Source organism: Podarcis raffonei, chromosome 1 (genome assembly GCF_027172205.1).
Source record: "Podarcis raffonei isolate rPodRaf1 chromosome 1, rPodRaf1.pri, whole genome shotgun sequence".
In the NCBI taxonomy this organism is placed as follows: domain Eukaryota; kingdom Metazoa; phylum Chordata; class Lepidosauria; order Squamata; family Lacertidae; genus Podarcis; species Podarcis raffonei.
The window spans coordinates 114,531,812-114,540,337 of record NC_070602.1 but is presented as its reverse complement, the minus strand read 5'-3'; positions in this window follow the sequence as shown (position 1 = coordinate 114,540,337).

Genomic DNA, 8,526 nt, shown 5'->3' with positions numbered 1-8,526 from the left:
GGGAGTCTTCTCTTCTCATGAGGTGGCCAAAGTATTGGAGCCTCAGCTTCACGATCTGTCCTTCCAGTGAGCACTCAGGGCTGATTTCCTTAAGAATGGATGTGTTTGATCTTCTTGCAGTCCATGGGACTCTCAAGAGTCTCCTCCAGCACCATAATTCAAAAGCATCAATTCTTCGGCGATCCACCTTCTTTATGGTCCGGCTCTCACTTCCATACATCACTACTGGGAAAACCATGGCTTTAACTATACGGACCTTTGTTGGCAAGGTGATGTCTCTGCTTTTTAAGATGCCGTCAAGGTTTGCCATCGCCTTTCTCCCAAGGAGCAGGCGTCTTTTAATTTCGTGACTGCTGTCACCATCTGCAGTGATCATGGAGCCCAAGAAAGTAAAATCTCTCACTGCCTTCATTTCTTCCCCTTCTATTTGCCAGGAGGTGATGGGCCCAGTGGCCATGATCTTCATTTTTTTGATGTTGAGCTTCAGACCATATTTTGCACTCTCCTCTTTCACCTTCATTAAAAGGTTCTTTAATTCCTCCTCACTTTCTGCCATCAAGGTTGTGTCATCTGCATATCTGAGGTTGTTGATATTTCTTCCGGCGATCTTAATTCCGGCTTGGGATTCATCCAGCCCAGCCTTTCACATGATGAATTCTGCATATAAGTTAAATAAGCAGGGAGACAATATACAGCCTTACCGTACTCCTTTCCCAATTTTGAACCAATCAGTTGTTCCATATCCTGTTCTAACTGTAGCTTCTTGTCCCACATAGAGATTTCTCAGGAGACAGATGAGGTGATCAGGCACTCCCATTTCTTTAAGAACTTGCCATAGTTTGCTGTGGTCAACACAGTCAAAGGCTTTTGCATAGTCAATGAAGCAGAAGTAGATGTCTTTCTGGAACTCTCTAGCTTTCTCCATAATCCAGCGCATGTTTGCAACTTGGTCTCTGGTTCCTCTGCCTCTTCTAAATCCAGCTTGCACTTCTGGGAGTTCTCAGTCAACATACTGCTTGAGCCTTCCTTGTAGAATTTTAAGCATAACCTTGCTAGCGTGTGAAATGAGTGCAATTGTGCGGTAGTTGGAGCATTCTTTGGCACTGCCCTTCTTTGGGATTGGGATGTAGACTGATCTTCTCCAATCCTCTGGCCATTGCTGAGTTTTCCAAATTTGCTGGCATATTGAGTGTAGCACCTTAACAGCATCATCTTTTAAAATTTTAAATAAGTCCACTATGACCTGTCCATCTTGGGTGGCCCTGCACGGCATAGCTCATAGCTTCTCTGAGTTATTCAAGCCCCTTCGCCACAGCAAGGCAGTGATCCATGAAGGGGGTTTGTGTATTTATGAAGCTGCAAAGACAGGGAGGAGTCTGAATTTGAATGTATGTCAACTTTTGTAATAGAAGAGTGATGGTCGGACACATTACTTGCTTCCCTGTGTTACTGAGGCATCGCTCAGTTACATCTAAGCAGCCAGTTTAAGGCTGATGTACCCCCTAAGTCTACATTGGTGCTTTAAGGTTGCAAATCTATACACACTTGCCTCAGAGCACTTCTGACCATTGAACTTCTGAGCGGACATGTGTCGGAGCCAATTCGAGCGCAGCTGGGTGTTAAAAAGCATACAGACCCACCCAACGTAGGAACCAAGTTACCCCAGTTCCAGCTATTTTATCCCCATTGCTTTCAATACCTTTGGTCCCAGTTCAAGAGAAACTTGAAACATGGTTGAATTCGTGTGACGCTGAACAGACCAGGAACTTTACCCCCGCACTTTCACAGCTTAACAGTATAGAGTGGGTCAGGTTGTCAGAGGGCCATGTTTCTTATTACTTCCATTCTCAAAAATGTGCTTTGCAGGGAAACCCAGCGCAATAAGCAAATAAATAAACGTGTTATTTAAGCGAATACTTTAAATACTCTTATCCCTTTCCATTCTGCCCATGCCTTTTAAAGAGGTATGTGTGGGTTTAAATTGGACTGGAAAGTAATTTATGTGTAAATGCTGTAAATGTCTCCGTCTTTTAGTCGCTGGGCAGAGTACGAAAGCCCCAGAGCCTTTTAAAAGGCATATGAGTTTAGTATACTGTAGCAGCCCCCCTCCCTGGCAGCTTGCACGATAAGGCTTGTATGCTTTTCTTCACCAACACTGCTCTTTCTCTCCCCCACCCTCTTTCTTATGCATTGTAGAAACAGAAGAGCTCTTTCCTTCTTGTTGCTAATATATTTCCACCCCTGTCCATTCATCCAGATGGGCCTGATGTTGTGATGTGAATCAAGGGAACACACGCGCCAAAATTACATCGTGACATTGACAGCAGCGGTGAGGCACTGTGTGCATTATGTATGCCTGCATTTATGAAAAAAGTTACTGGCTTGCCTGATTGAAATATTCATATATATGGATAGCACATGGATAGCATTAACTGTTACTTTAGATTTCAGCTGAGGCAGACTGCAATGGTTAAACACCTGAATTCTCAACAGGCACAGTGGGCTGTAAAATTTTACAACCATGAAGTGAGGGGATTGCAACATGTAGATTCCATTAAGAAAAAAGGGGCGGGGGGAATCTGAAAGTATGCTGCATTGCATATTTCAGTGATGCTGTCACTGAGTTGATTGGTCTGACTTTAGTTATTAGCTGTTACTAGAAGCTTTCCACTGAGAAATGGAATTAGAATTGATAACGTTTCACTTGTTGCTTTATTATTATTCACAATCCTGCTGAAGCTAAACTGTTATGAAATGCACTTTTTTGTATGTGTGTAATGTTAAAGCTTTTTTCGTTAAGAAAAATGAGCCTGAGATGAGGCACAATAGTGTTTTGGAAAGGGAAGAGGGCAGCCTATGTTACTAATACTTGTGTCTGTATCTTTGAATTCCACAAGCCCACCATTGTTGTTTACCAGAGCATTTTCCACACAAAGACTGGTTTGATGATCTTGGCAGCATGCTTAACATAATGGTTAATTCAGTTAGTAGCCACTACTCCACATTTCCATAGAGATTATCCTGAGATATACCTGAGCCATTTTGTACCCTGAAGATAACCATATTCCTGCATTGCAGGGGGTTGGACTAGATGATCCTCAGGGTCCCTTCCAACGCTGCAATTCTATGATTCTAGGTTGTGTATATGAAATATACAAGTCAAGAGTGGATTCCATGCTCTTTATTCAGCTCATAGTGGTGAGGAGGAATGGAAGTTCCCCCAGAATGTCTGCCTTATATACATTATTTACACAATGGGCCCCACGTGATTGGCTAATTCCGGGATTCTCCTGTAGGCCAATCAGGTTGCGGATTCCCTTCCACCTGGAGCTGGATTGGGTGGCTCCTGTGGACCAATCAGACTGCTCCATTCTGGATCCTATTGTTCTAGGACTAGACTGCTGCCTTTTGGATTCTATTCAACTCAGTACATAACAGTATATATGCTATGTATATATCAATATTTGAGTCTTTGGGGAGTCTCATAGATTTCACTAATGTTTTGCTAGGCTTGCCATACGTTAGGAAAATTCCTGACATGTCCTGGTTGTTTTCGGGTGTAAAAATGGTGTCAGGGGGGGATTTTGCCATATCGGCAAAATGTCAGGGAAAACCCAGATGTATGCTCAACAATTTTGGTGGTTTCCTTAAAAAACACACTCAACAACTTTGGGGGGTGTTAGTTTTACTTTTTGAAAAATGGCAACTCTGTGGAAAGGGGCTGGCTTCCCCCATAGCTTTTTTTTAAAAAAGTAATCCACCCAGAAACTTTGATCAACTTCATGCTGCAATCACTATAAACCTTTTCACCGTGATCTATATTATCTGACTGCTCATAATGGCAGTTCGACAGATTTGAAGTGTGTCCATTTTGTGTGTTGCCCTTTAATAAAACGTAGATGTGTGTTGCCCTTTGGGAAACCACAATGACTCCAGTGGAACTAATGGATATATCAGGGAGCAGAAGCCTGAAGTGCCTTTTTTCCCAGTCTTCATTCAGTAAATCAAACTGTACGATGCTGCCTGCCTGATGCTTGAAGGGTCAGGGAGACTCTAAGCATAGCACTTCCTTCAATGCCTTCCAATAAAAGCAGACACTGCAGTCAGCAAATAACCAGAACAGTTAGCCTCTGAGTATACTCAGAGTGCCTTGCCAAAAGAAAAGATATACATGGTCAAGAAGGAAGCCTTTGGACCCACACAGAGGGTTTTATCCAAGGTTAGTCATACCCAGTGTAGAACCATTGAAGTGAATGGCTAAACCAGGACCATTAATTTCACACGGTCTTCTCAGTGTTGGCTGGATACAACTCAGAGTACCTGACCTCCCCACTCCAAAAGCAAGTAGAAATGTAATCATGGAGTTCCCTGCATGGTGCAAGTCTCACTAGTCTCAGGTTCAGCATCAGTCCAGTTCCTCAGCTGTACACAGTCAGTACATCCACTTCTGATTTGAGGTTTAATAACACCTGTACAGTGGTACCTCGGGTTACAGACGCTTCAGGTTACAGACGCTTCAGGCTGCAGACTCCGCTAACCCAGAAATAGTACCTCGGGTTAAGAACTTTGCTTCAGGATGAGAACAGAAATCGTGCTCCGGCGGCATGGCAGCAGCAGGAGGCCCCATTAGCTAAAGTGGTGCTTCAGGTTAAGAACAGTTCCAGGTTAAGAACGGACCTCCGGAATGAATTAAGTACTTAACCCGAGGTACCACTGTAATAATACTTTAAAAAATGAAATGTGAATAAAAATGGCCTCACAAGAAGGAGCACACTCTCTACAGCACGTCTATAGTGTTTACTGTGTTATACTGTAGGGTGGTGTCTATGTACCCCCTTTTCCAAGCAGCTAGAATTTCAGGGTGCTTTTTCCAATTTCCTGTGAATGAGGCTTATGTCATCAGTACAGGGTAGCTGGCTACCTCTAGAGCCGACAGTGTCTCTTGACTGAGGCTTCCTTTCTGTAGGTTGCAGCTACTGCGCTGCTCCCCGTGTCGGGGCACCTTTAAATTCCCCCCTGCTTGCAATATGGTAGTTTCTTCTCCTATTGTATGAAAAACGAGCGGTATGTCTTTTCAAACGAGAAATAGGACGGTAGCATATATCGCCTTTAATAGAGAGTGACGCGGACACTAAGCCGGCGTATAATTATGATCTGTAACTCACAATCTTAATTACAAGGAGAGAGAGAGGGGAGAAAAATTGAATTAGTTCATTAAGGCGGTGGAAAGAAAATGTGACCCACCTGCCAAGTGGCAAGGTGGAAATAATTAATCTGGTCAAGTTGCAAAGGAAAAGGTGCATTAAAATGCAAAAGCTTCTGGCGGGATGCTTTTAAATTAGGCGATTCTGATTTACAAGTGGCGCATTATATCGTCAGACCTGGCTTACATGTTTATAGTACAATCCCATACACAACCACTGAACTATGGACCTGCCTTATACAGTGGTACCTCAGGTTACATACACTTCAGGTTACATGCTTCAGGTTAAAGACTGCGCTAACCCAGAAATAGTGCTTCAGGTTAAGAACTTTGCTTCAGGATGAGAACAGAAATTGGGCTCCGGCGGCGCGGCAGCAGCAGGAGGCCCCATTAGCTAAAGTGGTGCTTCAGGTTAAGAACAGTTTCAGGTTAAGTACGGACCTCTGGAATGAATTAAGTACTTAACCTGAGGTACCACTGTACTAAGTCAGACTATTTGTCCTGTAACCCAGCATTGCCTGCTCTGACTGGCAGCGATTATCCGCAGTCCTGGACAAGGAACTTTCCCATCAATGCTGCCTGATCCTTTTTAACTGGATGGGGACATGGTTCGTTCTACACACAAAGCACAGGAGCTTAAACAAGTTTATGGCTACAAGTCATGAAGGCTCTCCTGTAGTATCAGACGTAGTATGCTTCTGAATACCAGTTGTCTGACAAGGTCCTTATATCCTGCTTATGGTCTTTCCAGAGGCATTTGATCGTCCACTATGAGAACAAAATGCAGGGCTAGGATAGACCTCTGGTCTGATCCAGCAGCCATGGACGTCCCTATTTTCATCAGAGAAATGTTGGAGGGTGCGGTGCTCTACAACTGGGCTATAAAGTTCCTCCGTGTACAGTCAAGTGGCTGTATCATCCTTAAACTGAGGCAAGCAAAATTGTGAGATGATGCAAAGAAAGTCAGTATTCCACACTCCCTTCCCCAATTAGGCGGCTGCTTTTTACACATGCGCATTGATTAACCAATGGCTTGCGAGCATACATGAGCTAGCAGAGGTGAAACATCACAGATGACATTACAGTTCAGTGGGTTTAAGTGTCCTTAAGTTAACTTGGACTGTGGCCAATGCTTTTAAATAGAGTCAGTTCATATGTTTGCTTGTGAGTCACCTATGTTGAGTGACAACGTGATGAAAAACTAAATAATGAACAGGCATGTAGGAACAAGCCTAAAGTCTCCAGATAATCAGGGAATAAAGGGAAAGAAGAACTTTTGATCCATTATGTGACGATGATCAACTGAACTAGGCTATCTACTTGTGCATTGCCATAAAAGAGGATGCAGACTGTCATAAAATTAGCATATATGAATTTATAATGCAAATTTAGAAATAATTACTGTCCAGATGCTACCTGTTAGTGGAGAACTTGAAGGTCCCTGATTTTCTTTATAACTGGACTTGGTTCTGAGGCAAGGGACACTTTGGGTGGTAGTCAACTAAGTTTTACTCATAATACACATATTGACTAATGGACAAGGACTGTACCTGACCACTTAAAAGAGCATTAACTTAAAAGAGCAACATTATAGAATTTCTTGTGGTTTGAAAATAGGAAAAGCTTGAAAATAAGAGAGCTGGCTCTGCCTATGGTTTAGAGACTAGCGATGGCCTGAAAGCAAGGCTTTGAGGCTGAAATCTCAGTTTGCGGCCTTCTTCCCAACCCACCCCCTGCCCCCATTCTTCATAAAGCCATTTACCCTTTTTCCACTCCTGAGACACTGACATCTCTGAAAGGACAAGACATCTCAGTCTATTTATGGCCTCAGATACCTCAAACTCAGTAGAATAAGCTGAACTCTGAGGTACACAGTGCATATGCTCTGTGGAATTGGAGACAGTAAAACAGTTACTTTTCTATAAATACCAGTAACTTCTCTTGACATTTACAAGCGTGTGAGATTCTTTTACACAGTCGATGATCGCTGGAGTGTTTAGCAGATCAGTGAACTGTGTGTCTGCAGTGAAGGGGCTCAATGCAGGTAAATATATTTTACACTCTCGCACAAGCCCTTGCAAAAGTTTAGGATATTTACATTAGTGCCAGTAGATTGCCAAAGCATAAACTGAAAAAAGAAATATGAGTCAATGACTGAATGGGAGCCTAGAGCCTGAGTGCAGTGGCTTGAAGGAATATACGGATGTTATTGTTTTCTTTTATCTACGGTATATATCAAGTCAAGACACCATTTCCTAGTTTGGAGAACAGTTTTGTCCAAAACATACTTTCGGCACCTCCAGTTGCTAAGAAAAGTAATTCAGTAAAAGGAGGAGAGTTCAGTGGAAGATATATTTATTTGCTAAATGTGAGAGTTGGCAGGCTTGCGGGAAGAAAATATGTAAAACTTAGCAAGACGAACGAGGAATTTCTGTGATGTGATTAAAATAAGCAGCATGTTTTATATAACCTCTGCAGGAGCCTGGGGGAAGAGATGGAGGAAACAGCTGGAGCAAAAAATCAAAATTCCTGTCAATAAGGCAAGCTCACCTTGGTCTGCTATGAAAACCACAGCTTCTTTTCCTATATACCCAGGCAGATTCCTTGCAAAATCCCGAAAGATCACATTCAAGGGATTTGAATGTAAGTTCTTTTATACATCTCCGGCAAATTTTGTTTGCCCTGTTCTTAGGCCAAAAAAGTAGGCAAAAACCATGAGCCCTAGTCTGTACCAAATGCTACTATCATTCATCAGGTGAAAGCTCGTCTCCGCTGTTAGAAGTAGTACGTAGTGTGCCCATTATGCCTGTTTATCATGATTTCACAACTAGGTGGAGAAAATGTGAAAGTCCAAGGTACAACACATTCAGCACCTCTGGAGAACACAAGAAGATTTACCTGCTTTTCCAACTCTGTGACTGATTGGCCACATACCACGCCAACAAAATCACGTATCCTCCATTGTATGGTCCAACATACATACCAAGGGCTGCATGCAGCCCTCAAGGCCTTTTTTGGTGGCCCTTGACAACATTTGACACCCCTCCACACGGGCAGCCCTCACACTGCCTTCCCAAAGCTGGGTAAGGAGACTCCGAGGCTTTGGAAAGGAAGCATGAGGCCTCTGACAGGGTCTTAGTCATCCTGGTTCCTTCCCAAAGCCTAGTTAGAACTTTTCCAGCTGTGGGAAGGAGGTGGGAGAACTCTAGGACCCTTCCCAATGCCTGGCACCTCAGTCAGCTTTGGTAAGGCAGCACGAGGGCTGAGGTGTGTGTCAAATTTTAGCCTCCCCACCACCAACAAGGCAGTGTGTGGCTTGCGGG